At 37.7% G+C, this 14,411-nt stretch overlaps 1 protein-coding gene across 1 annotated transcript in view; it reads right to left on the minus strand.

The window, feature by feature from the left end:
* LOC121410362 (restin homolog) overlaps positions 1-8,622 on the minus strand; it is a 34,681-nt gene extending 26,059 nt beyond the window's left edge. The window contains exon 1 of the mRNA XM_041602398.1: positions 8,519-8,622. The gene's annotated coding sequence lies outside the window, so the exon portion shown is untranslated. The remainder of the gene's footprint in view (positions 1-8,518) is intronic.
* Positions 8,623-14,411: the final 5,789 nt, after the last annotated feature.

The following is a 14,411-nucleotide window of genomic DNA, read 5'->3' on the forward strand; positions in this document are numbered from 1 at the left end:
CATTAATGCTGTCATGGAGAGGGTTGTGATGTGTCAGGTAAGGCCAGTGATTGGGTTGATGTGGATCTTCTTGTCGTATTCTTGGTGCGCAATATATGGTATTGGAGACTGACCACTTTTCAGAAATTTAAACAATATTTACTTGAAATTTACTGGATTTCCACCATAAATCAACAAATATAAAAGAATAATCTATGGAAAATTTCTACCGAGATCATCTTTTTTTTATTTACCATGCCAGCTTCTAATCACACCTCACATCGCATGTGAAATACATGTATTTTAGTCACTTTCTTTGCAACATCCCTTTGGAAAGATGTTGCAAATGCAAAGTTCTGTACTAAGCATCTAGGTCTATGCCATGGAATTATTTTTGTTGCGTAAATGCATGTGTACGAGAATACAAAGTCAGTTGGTATCCAGTACAATCTATATCCTTGGTGCACTGCAAATTCGACAACTTGTTTCATGCACTTTAGAATGTTGTCACTGATATTTATGCACAAAGTTTGGCGATTTAAAGAAAAAAATTTGGATCTATTTGGTAAAAAATAAGATTCTTAAAATTTAAATCAGATTTTTTGAATTTTTAAAATCTTTTTAAACAATTTTTTTTAACAAAGTGCAAGTGTCAAAAACATAACCCTTTACACTGATATTGAATTCAAAATCATACATTTCACTACTAAAATCATCCTTCTATTTCATAATGAAATAAAGTCAAGATATAATTCATAGAAAATATGAATGCCATGAAGATGCTGACAATTTGAATATTTCTGCTGTGTCTGCATAGAGAGCTCTCCTACTGACTGGTTCAATCCAAGTTAATGAACTCTCTCGGTACAGCTAATGCTACACTGTACATAATTGGTGTTCCTAATTCAAAGCTCTTAACATGAAACAGGGTTGAGCGGTAAATACCGCTAGAGGTAATTACCGGTGGTAAATACCGTCCGGTAAATAAGATGGGCGTCTGGTATTTATATGTAAAAAACAGGAAATATGATTTATAATTTTTTTTTCAATAATTCTAGTTGTTTTTAACCTCAACAAATGAAAATAGTGTTCTGAAATAATTAGAATCACAAAACTCATAGTAGAAACACACAAACAGATAAAATCCATACTGCATGCATGTACATACCCAAACACACATAGGATCTAAGTCCATACATACATGCACGTACACAATATCAAATTATGTTCCTGGAAATTGAATAATCATATTAAAACATAAATAAATATTTCTCCTAGGGTTTAACTTTTTACTAGCCATTGTATCTGATTACAATATGATTTTTGTTTTCAAGTGTGAATAAAGCTCAGTACTGTGTGTAAAGAGTTTTAGTGTGTACATGTATGAGTGTGTACTAGTGGTTGCTGGTTTTGAATTTTGATATTGCTTACAGAAAAAGATCTTTTTGTAGCCTAAAAAATTACACAACTCGGATTATGCCATTTTTAATGTTGCAATATCACTAGTCTAGTGGGCTACATGTATGGATCTAAAAGCACATGGCATTTTGTTCATATACAAGTTTATGCTCATTACCATATTCATGAATATGGTAATTATTGACTGACTTAATGAAGAACATCATATCTAAATTAGATGTATATTTGGGATCTTTTTAGTATTTTATTGTATTTTTAAAAATATTTTTATATTTGAATGATTTCTTTACAATAAAAATAGTGAAGTGGACTGGAGCCTGCACGAACTTCGCCCGAGCCTGAGGTAGCTGTCTTACAACACTATAGTCTACACAGTACAGGTACTAGTAAGCAGTAGCTATAGTCTACCTGGCTTGACCTTGATTATATTATAAAATAGGTGTATTATTTCAAGCATTGTGATTGGCTATTCCGCGTCACATGACATCCAACTTCTTTGGTGCACTGCACAGCAGTGCTAAAGGTGCGCAACTAAAATTGACATTGCACGCTCAAGCAAACCAGTGCGGTAGAGATCCAACAAAACTGTAGGATGGGGGGGGGGGGGGGTTGGGTGTCCGGACAAGTAACAAATATGAAGCCTTCTTTTTTGTCTTTGGATTTAACAAAAACTGTGCATTGATTTTTAGTGCTAATCACCATCAATATTTGTTTTCTATGATATTGTCTAACATTTTGTGCTAAAATATTTAAGAGATTTGGATTGTGAACTTTTTCAATTGGCAGTTTAAAATCGACTGTCTGGATACACAACACAACCTGTCCAGACACCCAACAACTGGGTATATTGTACTTGTTCACTGCTACAGAGCTACCAAGTCTCACGCATTATGCGTGAGACTCAAGCATTTTGGACTCTTATTCATCCCCTCAAATCTCTGTCTCACCCAACTATCACAGCCTATCCCCATATACATTGTACACAATGTCTGTGATCTCACTCAGATTCACAGAAAATCTCACGCATAGCTGGTCTTTGAACTTGGCATCTCTGCTGCTACCACCCTGCCTGTGGGGAATCTACAGGTAGGACTATGGTTACCAATGTTGTACAGAGCACACACTTTAAAAAATCATTAAAATAGCACTTTTGTGACCAAAATTACTAATTTCCAAACAGTTGCAATATATTTTTCATTAGTAACTTGGGAATAATTTTGTATTTACCAGAGCGCTCAAAAACTTGAATTTTTGGCATATTTTTACTAATGAAAAATAAATTGCAACTGTATGGAAATTAGTAATTTTGGTCACAAAAGTGATATTTTAATGATTTTTTAAAGTGTGTGCTCTGTACAACATTGGCATACCATAGTCCTACCTGTAGATTCCCCACAGGCAGGGTGGTAGCAGTGAACAAGTGGTATACTGTAACTTTTCAAGAATTTGTTTCTGTGTTGCTATTTTATAAAACAAATAGTGCGGCACCTATCTAAGTAAAGTAAGTCTAAAGAAACCTCGCGTGCTCTGCATTTCCACTATATAATGGCAATGCACTCGGCTGCATGCCACAGCAACAAATTGTGTACAACGGATAGCGGAGCGTGAACGTAGCGGTCGTGTACATTTTTGCTTATTACATGACGTCATCCAGCCACTGCCGAGAACCAATTTATGAATGAAAATATAGTAAGCATGCGCAGTGCAAGCCTTTTATTTACCAACACAGAATTCCACCAAAACAAGTGTGCAATTCTCTATCACCTCGTACCAAAATCGACCTAGAATTTCACTTTCGTGTATTTTATATGAATTATGAAAGGTATTCTCGTGATCTATTTTCTAAGCCTGAGTCGAATCGATTTTAAAATCGGTGTTCGATCGATGTCATCGAACACCGGTGCAGATTTTGCAAAATCGGTGCATCGAAAAAAACAAAAAAATACGTCGGCCGGCCGATTCGTTTGGTTTACACAATCAATCATCAAAATATCAGTAATGTCCAACTTTACTACTACTTACTTGATTTCTATTGCCCCCAAAATGAAACCGATTGAGTAATTATGATGCTATTCACCATTAATTTGAAGTTTATTTCGATCATAGTTCGAGTCTTACTCGTCTGCTCGTGCCGAGATAATTTATGCACGATGAATTCATGAATGGAAGTCATGGCCATCGATCGTGCATGCGCAGTACTGTTCTTTAATCAAACCAGAAAATGGCTGGAAATTGACGCGATCAACGTAAAATAAATCTTGCTTTCATGAACAATATTAAAATCATGACCATAGAACATTATTTAATCGTAATATTTAACAATAATTTGCATATGATAATCATTAATATGAATTTAGAGCTTGATGTGAAACGTTTGTATTTCGTTTCAATTTTCAATGGCGGACATCTCATGACGATCGACTTGACTTCTTGAGTCGAGCTAGTGCACTTGTCTAAAAAAAATAATCATCACGTCAGGATTGATTCTATAACATTGTCTACATGCAAAAACTCTGTTCAAGTTCGTAATATCACCATATAATAACATTTTACATGACAAAACAGAGAAAATTGCGTTTGATATTTTTTCCCATCAATTTGAAGCTAGTTTGTGCCCAACTTTGGGCTCTGATTTCATGAATGGGAAAATATGTCATACGTCATCAAACACGCATGCACATTGTGCTTATTTTCTCGGAGCTTGGAGGAGACGTCCAGAGATGGAATAACAATAGAAATAATCCCAGTATTATTTCTTCCATATGAACATAACATACTTTGCTGACATCGTCAATATTCTTATTCAGCGTTCTCGCCAGTGTATAATACGCATGGTTCAAACACCATGCGTGCGGAAATGGAGACCAAGTGGAACCATGCGTAAAATTTCAGCGACATGCGTGGAAAAATTAAATGGAAATATTCATAAAAAAATAATACACTCCATGAACTCATCTTAGTGATATCAACTTAATTTATCGGGTTGCGCCGAAGTCCCACCAACTTAAGACCACTTACAGGCCTACTACGGCTAGGAAAGTGGCAAGGCGCCCAGCTAGCTCGCGGCTGCTCGCTACGGTTCTCCTCCCGACTCCCTGGTCCTTTCATTCTCTCCCAGTCATCCATGACCCAACTCACTGCAGACATAAAAACCACACACACAAATTCTCTCCCCATCATCACAAGATCAACTCACTGCAAACATTATACACACACAGGACACAACGCAAGCACATGTTTGACCCTGGTTTGACCCTGGCAATTGTTTCTTCGAAGTGATTGTTTATAATTTTTAGTGCTGTGATGATAGAGTGATTTCCGTGCTTGACTGATATCTGATTTGATTTAATCCAAGTTTGAATGTGTGGTACTTGGTTTACTTGAGGTCTGTATGTTTACTGTTTAGTATTTTTAGCCCATTATTTGTCAAGAAACATCTGCATTCGTGTCCAAATACAATGTAAAAAGATAAAGTTTTTGTAGAACTTTCGTACAATTCTGAGAAAAGTAATTTTATCATACAATATACCTGCAAGCCTGCAAATGTGAAGTTGAAATTATTTAAATGATGCATTAAAAAAAAAGACTATCCATCATGAATGCCGTCCAAAGCCTCTCTTTGCAATTAAATTTACCCTGACCTAATTTCTCAACACAGGCCATGTAGCAGCCAAACCCAACACAGAATGAAAAGGGCGGCAATCTTGTAACCCCCCATCGCAAGAATATCAGATTTCCAAACATGTGCTTCTCAAGATTGTGCAATACTAGCGGAGACAAAGAAAGTTATGTAAACAACTCGCGGAGGGTTGGGACTAGTCTTTGTTTTCAGTCACTTAAGAAAATGGCAAACTGGATAAAGGTGAAATACATCATTAAAAAAATGATTGTTTGGAATGAAAAGACTAAGATTAAAGGAAATATGACTGAAAAATATCCATAGTTCAATCGCTAATTTTATTACTGACAGAACAATAATATGTGTTTTATTAACTTCTGGTCAATATTCCAATATGACAAGACTCCCATTTAAGACTAGCGAGCAAATGATGGTGGGGGGTTCTGGAATGAAAACCAAAAAAAAAAACTTCTCACACAAGTCACACACAAATCCCAATACACTAACTTTGATGATACAATCATCTATCTCAGTGCTTGGATTCGGCGCTGGCTCCCAAGCCTACTGAACGGCAAGTATCTGTGCATTTGTGTGGGCTTAAAAATACGCCACAAAGGGGCTTCCTCAGCGTCTCTATTTGATGAAAAGGCCGTCGCTTCCGCGCTCCGCAAGGGAGGGGTGAACCCCCCCTCCCGCACCCACCCCCCAGGAGTGGCAGCACAAGTCCCCGACATGCGTGATTTTTTTTCTGGCGAGAACGCTGTTCTTAGTATAACCATAAAATCTTGTTAAATCGTAATAATTGAGATGAATTTAGGGCTAGATTCGAAACATTCGTATTTATTTTGATCGCATGCTCAATTGCGTCTAAAAAACTGGATTGTCATTATCAGGATTAATTCTCGAACATCGTCATAACTCATATTCCACAATCTTTCCTCACAATCGTTATATCATCATTGAATAGCAATTCAAATGACCATCCAGAGAAAATTACGTATTTATTCCCATAAATTTATTTGGAGCTCATTTTGGATCCAACTACACAATCTCAGGCAAGTTACAGCGCTCTCCGTTGATTGCACTTGTTTGCTGGCGCTGACGTCAAGCACGCCTGTCGTTTCGGGAGAGTGAGTGTACGGAGCTGCGGACGGGGCTAGTGAATGGACTGCGAATGCTAGTCGACCGAAAATCATTCGGATCGACTCTGCGTGATTCATGTCTTTATTATTGTTTCATTTTAAACTTATATGTTGTCATCTGCAAATATCATTGTTGAAGATATTTTGGGAAGAATTCTGCTTTGGTCCCCGGCCTTTTTTGTGTGTTTTGTGATCATGGAAAATACAAACGAACTTTGCTCTGTCATCTGCTTGTGCAACGCTCACCCAGCCAACGCCAGCGCGTACCGTCAGTGCGTAGTGCATATGCAAAGTGCATTGCATCGACGCAAAAACAAAAGACTAAATTTCAGAGATGCCAACTTTTGGAAATCAGAATTAGGGAGGATTTGCAACCGCCACCAAATTATGTGCGCATAGCGCACATCTCGAGCGCATAGCGCTCGACCCTTGCGGCCGGGGTCCAGGGCCCGCCTTAGGGCCCTGGAAGCTCTGGGTTTTTAGATGCTCTCTGGTGCAATCTGACCCTTATTTTGAGGCATTTCACATGTTTTGAAATAAACATTGTTCCCACTTTTTTAACATTAAAAATATCAAATATGCATTTTCACATGTAAATAAAAAATGAAGGGACAAAAAAAGTCATACATAAGTACCTGTCCAACAACAATAATCAACAAGGATGAATTATCACTATCAGCTATAGGCAGGTTATGTTCCACTATAAATCCAGTAAAGAAAAACTCAGCGCTGGTCCCTTGCTTGGTAAAATAAAGACAACAGGGTACTAGTGGAGCTCGAAGATCATGAAGATCTTGTCATCGCAATGTCCGTAGGCCCATAGAGCTATCCATGGTATGGTAGGCCTATGCATGCCGTTTGCTCCCGAACGAAAGTGCTTCCGAATCACGACCTCCATGCTAAACTGAAATGTCCACGCTGCAAATTGAGCAAAATGTATGGTAAATTCCTCTTTCCGACTTCCGAACACACAGGTACTGGAGACTATATTCAATCTCATACTTCTGAGACCATTTCTTGGTCTTCTTTTGTTGATTTTCCGCCATTTCGTGTCAATATCAACCCATCAATACGCCGAAATCACACAACGATATTCCACCGCACGACTCGACAAATCCAGTGGCCGCGAGCGCACACGCCTCGCGAAGCTAGCCGGGCCTACCGGCCTGGTGCACAGTGGATTCCCGTTGGGCATATCACATGCACCAGCTTTTCGCTGCTCCTTATTTGTCTACTTTTCAAACAGAATTTAGTAGCAGCGAACGTAATTGAGTTATTACATGCTAAAGTTAGCAGACGATAGTATGTCCTTCCAATCCAATTTGATCAATGCAAAAAATCGTAATTTCGGGAGGATAAGGATGGTAATCGTAAGGGCGGGAGTTGGGATGAATTTTCGGGAGCCTCCCGATGAAATCGGGAGGGTTGGCATCTCTGATACTAAATTTTCCCCGCCTTAATATTCGATGCATCGATGTTCGATCGAATTAGAGCTGTCGAACACCGGTTTTCAAAATAATCGATATGACTCAGGCTTACTATTTTCTCACCGATACCGCACAGGTAAGAGAATTTCTATACTTTTTGCTTTTCCGTCAAAATCTTACAAATTAGCGTCTATATGTCATCATGTTCGTTGGAATTTGTAGAGTCTATCGCAACGTGCACAAAGTCAATTGGCTTCCGGGTTTCGGAGCGTCGCGTGAATATGCATGAAATTGCAGAGTTTCGATAATTTTTTATCGATACCAGATTTACCGCCTACACATCGTGACCGGATATCGTTATCGGCTTATCGCTATCGATACTTCCGCACGCAGTCCGAAGGAATTATTTTTCGGACCACGTGATCATGACGTGATCTGCGCGATTGACCAATCAGCGGTCTTAGAATCGCTGTGCGGAGACGATCTATCCGTTGTAGGGCCTACACAGTCTAACAATTTGCCGTTGTGCATGCATTGTTTGTGTATAAATGATGATAATCCCTCGGCCCTCCACTTCAGACATACATTTCAGAAACTAGATCTAACTTAAAACTTAAGCAAACACACACAAACAAGTTAATGAGTCTAAGTTCTAGGACTAACTTAGGTGAACTTCTGGGACCCCATGCACCCCCAGTTGCGCAAGGCAGCGACTGAGCAGCTGAGCGAGATTTCGATGGCGATAACGCGGCCGCCGGGCCGATTGGCAATGGCCTGTGGCTGTAGTACTGGACTGCAGTTACATACCGGTACCGTCGTGAGACTAACGTCCACAAAAGCAACAAGCATGCGTTACAAATGAAATTAAAGTAGCAAAATTAACTAAGGTATGAAATACACGTTGCTCATCCATGTCAAGAGGAAAAACTTACGAATATCTTAGGCTTTGTACGTCTCAAACTGGAAAAACCTTCATTCTCTCAGACTCAGATCACATACCCAAATCTAGCGGTTTGATTACAGGTCAAAGGTCGTCTGCAGCGATTGACCAATCAGTTTCGGCTACCGGCCGCCGATATATAATTATCCTACTTTGATGATGGCGCTATATCAATTATCACAGGACCCTGTATAGGGCCTTGAATTACTATAAGTATCACAAGTTTTTAAATTGATAAAATTAAAACAATATTAAATTGGCTCTTTTTTATTTTATTTCAGAAAGAAGTGTTAAGAAAATAAAGAATAAGAAGAAAAGTAGACGCACAGCGCTCACAACAGATGATTCCATCCATACCTTAACATGATGGATGATCATGTGTTACTTATAAAGTGATTAAAAAGAATGACACTTCTCTTTCCTTCTCTTTCCTCTTTTATTTTGGAACATTCTACATGATTTGGGAGAAAATTATCTTCATGAATATTCAATGAGAAAATTGAAGATGCATATCCCGACCTCAGTGTCTTGTTTTTATTATCATTATTATTATATGAAATTATGTTTATTAAAATTTTGTCCTCCAAAAAATAAATATATCTAGATTGACAATTGATTGAAAGCATCAGATATTCATTGATTCAACATATTTTATTATTATAGGGGGAAATCATTGGCGGACCGTGGCCCGGAAGAGACAAAGCATTGGAGGGGCACAGCATTGTTCACGAACAATACAGTGCCCCTCCAATGCTTTGTGTCCTCTGGGGTCACGGTCCGCCACTGGAGGAAATTGTATGAAAATATGAAATAATCATGATTTCATGCTTGTAATAAAATAGAAAAGGAAAGGTGAGGACATTATCATGACGACGTGCATGTAACTGTTTTCACAAAATATAGCTAAGATTTAAAAGACAATAACTTTGTTAGTTGTTATCTGATTTTATGAAATATCCAGCATTTTGGTCGGAGAATTTTATAGTTCAAAAGCAACAACTCCCTCTTGTGGTGTCACACGGGAGTTGTTGCTTTTTTGTCCAGTGGACAAAATGATTATTGGGCAAAATGGTCAATGGAAAAAAAGGTTGAAAGAATCATTGATTCGACCAAACTAGACCATAGGCGGCGGAAGCAGGGGGACAGGTCCCCCCAAAAAAAATTTGAGGTGGGGGGACGGTCCCCCCTAAATTTTTAGTTTATAACCTTTTTTTTTTTTTTTTTTTTTTTTGCTTGTCAATTTTGTTTCCTGCGTCCCCCCTAAATTCTGGTGGACCCCCCTTAAAATGTCTTTTGTCCCCCCTAAAATGTCTTTTGTCCCCCCTAAAATTTAGGTTGATGAACTTTTTTTCAGGTAGACCCCCCCTCCTAATTTTTTTGGCTTCCGCCGCCAATGAACTAGACCATTATCATGATCATGTGGGCAATGGGCCGGATAGGGTTAATTGGACCAATAATCATTTACCACATTCCTCAGAACATATAGGCTTTTGTGTCAGTGGTTTTATCTTTTTTTTTTCTAGCCAAGTCCTCTATTTCTCAATGTTTTCATTTAAATTTGCGAACTTCTTATCAGCATCAATATTGACATCTGTTTATTGACATACTGTTACAAGGTTCTTCACATCTGAAAACAGTTCTGTAGGCCGATACAAATACTCTATCGTCATTTTCTTCTTTTATACGTGTCTTCCCTCCCTTCTTTCTTTCTTTCTTTCTTTTTCTTTCTTCTTCTTCTTCTTTCTCCTCCTATAGGTCCCGCCTCGCTCATCTTCCTCCTCCTCCTCCTTCTTCTTGGGCAGAGCCAGGTATGTGCGTGTGTGTGTGTGTGTGGTGGGTGGAAGGGGTGATCGGGGGGGGGGGGTGGGGCAGTCAAATATATTACTGTACACATGCGTGACAAAGAAAAAACGCGTTTAAAGGGGTGTTTTTCAGTTTTGGACGAGGATCGCGCATGCTATAGGGTATAAAAAAAACACCGATTTTTTAAAAGAGGGTGGTTTTGAAAGACTGGTCAATGGTCAATGGCTGGGTCAAACACATTTAGGGCATTTTTCCAAAGCTTTTTTTTTAAGACTAGCCAAACGTGTTTAGGGTATGTTTTTTCCCCAAGCCTTTACCCCGAGGTCATTATTCTGGCGACAACTTGTTTAGGGGCCAAATTGTGTAAACAAGCAGCGAAAAACAAAATGTTTAGGGGGTTATTTCGCAAATAGAGAAAAACTCGTTCAGGGGGTGTGTAGAGCAATACGCTCGAATACCCCCTCCCGGGAGGGGGGGGGGTGGATAATCCGTACTTTGTTCATGTTACCCGATCCGATTGGCTGGTCGAGGAGCAAAAAATAAAAACTTGTTTTGTGGGAGGAGGAGGGCAAAGCGTGAAGTTTTCGTACTCCAGCTCAATTTAAAAAAAACAGTCGAATTATCTTTCCCATAAGGTTTAAAGGAATCGTTATATTGGATACTGACCTGAATGCATCGAACATTTAGGAGCATGAACATGTATCACAAAAGATGCAACCCGAAACGCGAGCTATTTTTCTTTAATTCAGACCTGAAACGAGGCATTCTAAGTACTTTTGCATGAACTAAAAAAAATAATGCAAGCGCGAAAATTAAAGCCCATCTTTACATTTAGCATGTTTAGGTAATCCTCGCAAAGTGTATGTCATTGTCTCAAAGATAAAACACAAATCTACTATTTTAGAAATGTGTAACCCTTCAATATGCTGAATGTTTATTTTTATTGAGATTTTAAGGAACTTGATTCCAAACCAATTATTCTCCTTTGTCGACAAACCCTTGCCTTTGATTTATACCTTGGGTGGCCCGTCTAAGAAAACAACATCGACAGACAGCCCCACCCCTTCTCCGTCACTGACTATCGAAAATCGGTTATAAGGTTTTTCAGGATGCAGTCTTCAAGATCACGGATTTTTATTTTTTTTTAAATCTCATTATGTGGAATATACTCAGTGGCGTAGCTACGGGGGCCTGTGGGAACGTGCCCCCCTGATATTTGGTGTGCCCCCAGGTGCCCCCAGAAAAAAAACTTGGCAGAGCATAAAAAAAAAGGGAGAAAGAAGAAAAGAAAAAGAAAGACAGAAGAAAACAAAAAAGGAGAGGAAAATAAGAGGAGGAAGACGAGTGAATGAAATAGGCCTAATGTGAGGGGAAGACTTGCAAAAAAAATATTTCATGCTACTATATAAATATTTGCTTGCGCTTCGCGCCAGAATTGCCTGTTCGATGAGATTCATATCTTGCTCAATAGGCTGATATGGAGCAAGTTTTGAAGTCAATCAAGTACAAAACACATTTTAGCTCCCACATCGAGCTTTCACTATTTTATCATTTAAAAATTTAAGTGCTCTGTAAAATGTCAGTTTTATGGTCTACATAAAATTATCAGCACTTTGAGCTCACGCTGATGTGTGGTCACATTGTTTGATTTGCCAAGTTCATATTGTCTACGTGTATTCCATAATGTTCCATTAAAGAAATGTATTCAGAATGCCCAGATTCTAGGTCTAAATCTAAAACATGCGCGATATCCTGCATGCATTCTTTATTTAAAATGTACTTAAATTATCCAGTTTCACATCAGAATATCAATAATTGTCTGCTCACGCTTCACAATCGCATTATTAATGATACCCAATTAACTATATATCCTACTCATGATTTACAAATATGAATAGAGTGTCCTGCTTTTAGGTCTAAAATCTCCATTTTCTTCCTCTCGCGCTTCGCGCTCGCATCAATTATTGTTTAGTTACATACCTATATCCCATTTATTAATCAAAAAATGTGCTTAGAATGACCATTTTTTTAGGCCAGAATATCAAAAAATTTGCTCGCGCTTCGCGCTCGCATTATTAAAATTTATACCGTCTTCTTGAGTAACTGTAAGCAGTCCTATAACAGGTCACTTTTCGACAATGTTAGAACAGTTAATACAAATATCTGCTCGGGCTTGGAGTTCGAAGTAACCATATAACATTTCCCAGAATATTAAATTTTCAGGACAAAATACAAAAAGTAAAAAACAAATAAAAATCGCTCGCGCTTCGCACTCGCACTTTTTATAAGGCTTATGAGATTATTTCATGTTTATTTGTTTTATAAGAATAAAACTAAGAAGTGACTGATCGAGGAAAATATAGGCCTGGTGAAGATAATTTCGGGCCCCGTCCCTTATTGGCGAAAGTCGGATCTGCCCTTGTGACACATACACAAACACCGGAAAAAATGGCCAGTGCCCCCCCCCCTGAAAAAGCAAGGACCCCCAGTACCCCCAGGAAAAAAAATCCTAGCTACGCCACTGAATATACTCCGAAAATCCTTGAAAGAACCTAATTGTCTTGTTGAACTTCGACTAGTCCAACAGTGGTCTTTCTATAGTATTTCATTGGTCCAGAGGCGTTGTGAGTCAAACATTTTGAATGGGCCAGATATGGCGTATCGGGCAAATTTATGAAAGGTTGCGAGCAAAAATTTCGATATTTTTTTGATGACAAAAATCAAATTTTGTGATAAATTTTTGACAAAATATTCAGCAAATAATTTTATATTTCGCCTTTCTCTCTTTCCTTCATTGTCTCTTTAAAAAAAAAATCTTCTTGGTCGTATTTTTTTTCTTGGGAGGGGGAGTGCCCCGAGCCCCCCCCCCCCATCTTTACGCTAGGACACAGCCATTATCGGTCTTTCATTATGTTCAGAGATTTTATTTTCAAGAATCAAAATCTTTCGGCAAGCTTTCTATTGACTTTTATTGGTTTTATTGGTCTTTCCATTATTTTTCAGTTATCTTTCAGCAATCTTTCAGCCATATACCCTTACGAGAGACTATGTAAAGTCATTGAGAAATTTCATTGAGAGACCGGTAAAATATCACCGACTGTTTTGAACCTTATAAAATAAATGTAGCCCATGCATGAAGACAATAATTGAAACACTTATGCCCGAATTAGTTAAAACTATAATGCTACTGGAAGATTATAATTAATTTGGTATGGAAAATACTGCCTGAAAAAAAATTCTGTATAAAAAGATTTTGTGAATAATTAAGATATTTTTTTCTTATAAATAGTGTAAATATGTTTGCTAAAAATGATCGCAATTGTCTGCAACAGTAGAATTAGTACTGAATTATTTTGATGTACAATATTGAGATTTGTTTAAACTAGTGATACTTATATTATTTGGGGCTAACCTTGATTAGCATCTTGCTAATGTGTTAGCTCCAACTCCCAAATGTTTCGTTTATACGGTGATGTGCTATTCCATGTTAGTGTTACCTGACAGTGATATTTAATGGTAAATTCAATTTGAATTCAAATTCACAAAGCCGTGACACACGGTTTTTTATAAAGCATGCATGGTTTTTGAAAAAAAAAACTACCTTCTGAATTCATATTAGATTATCGTTTTTCCAAAGTAATGTAATTCAGAACTTAATATGTAAATGTTTTTGATAATTACTCTTTGTTTAATCGTTTTAGGATTTCAGTATACAGTGTATACTGCATCATTTATCTTTATTCGTTTATTTTTTTAATTCATTATAGATATATATATATATATATATATATATATATATATATATATATATATATATATATATATATATATATATATATATATATATATACATATATATATATATACAGCGCGTCCCAAAAAAAACTATACACTTTTGAAATGGCCGCCAAATAAAAAATCTAGCACTTTGGGGAAAAAGACTCTCATATATGGAAAGCCAATGAAGTCAACTGTCAAATGACACCAAAAAGTTGGAAAAATATTAATGCTTGAGCGAGCACTGCCCACTGAAACAAAGGGTATGAAAATTAGGGTGGGCTGGAATTAGCCTTCCAATTTAT

The sequence above is a fragment of the Lytechinus variegatus genome, chromosome 1 (assembly GCF_018143015.1).
Source record: "Lytechinus variegatus isolate NC3 chromosome 1, Lvar_3.0, whole genome shotgun sequence".
NCBI lineage: Eukaryota > Metazoa > Echinodermata > Echinoidea > Temnopleuroida > Toxopneustidae > Lytechinus > Lytechinus variegatus.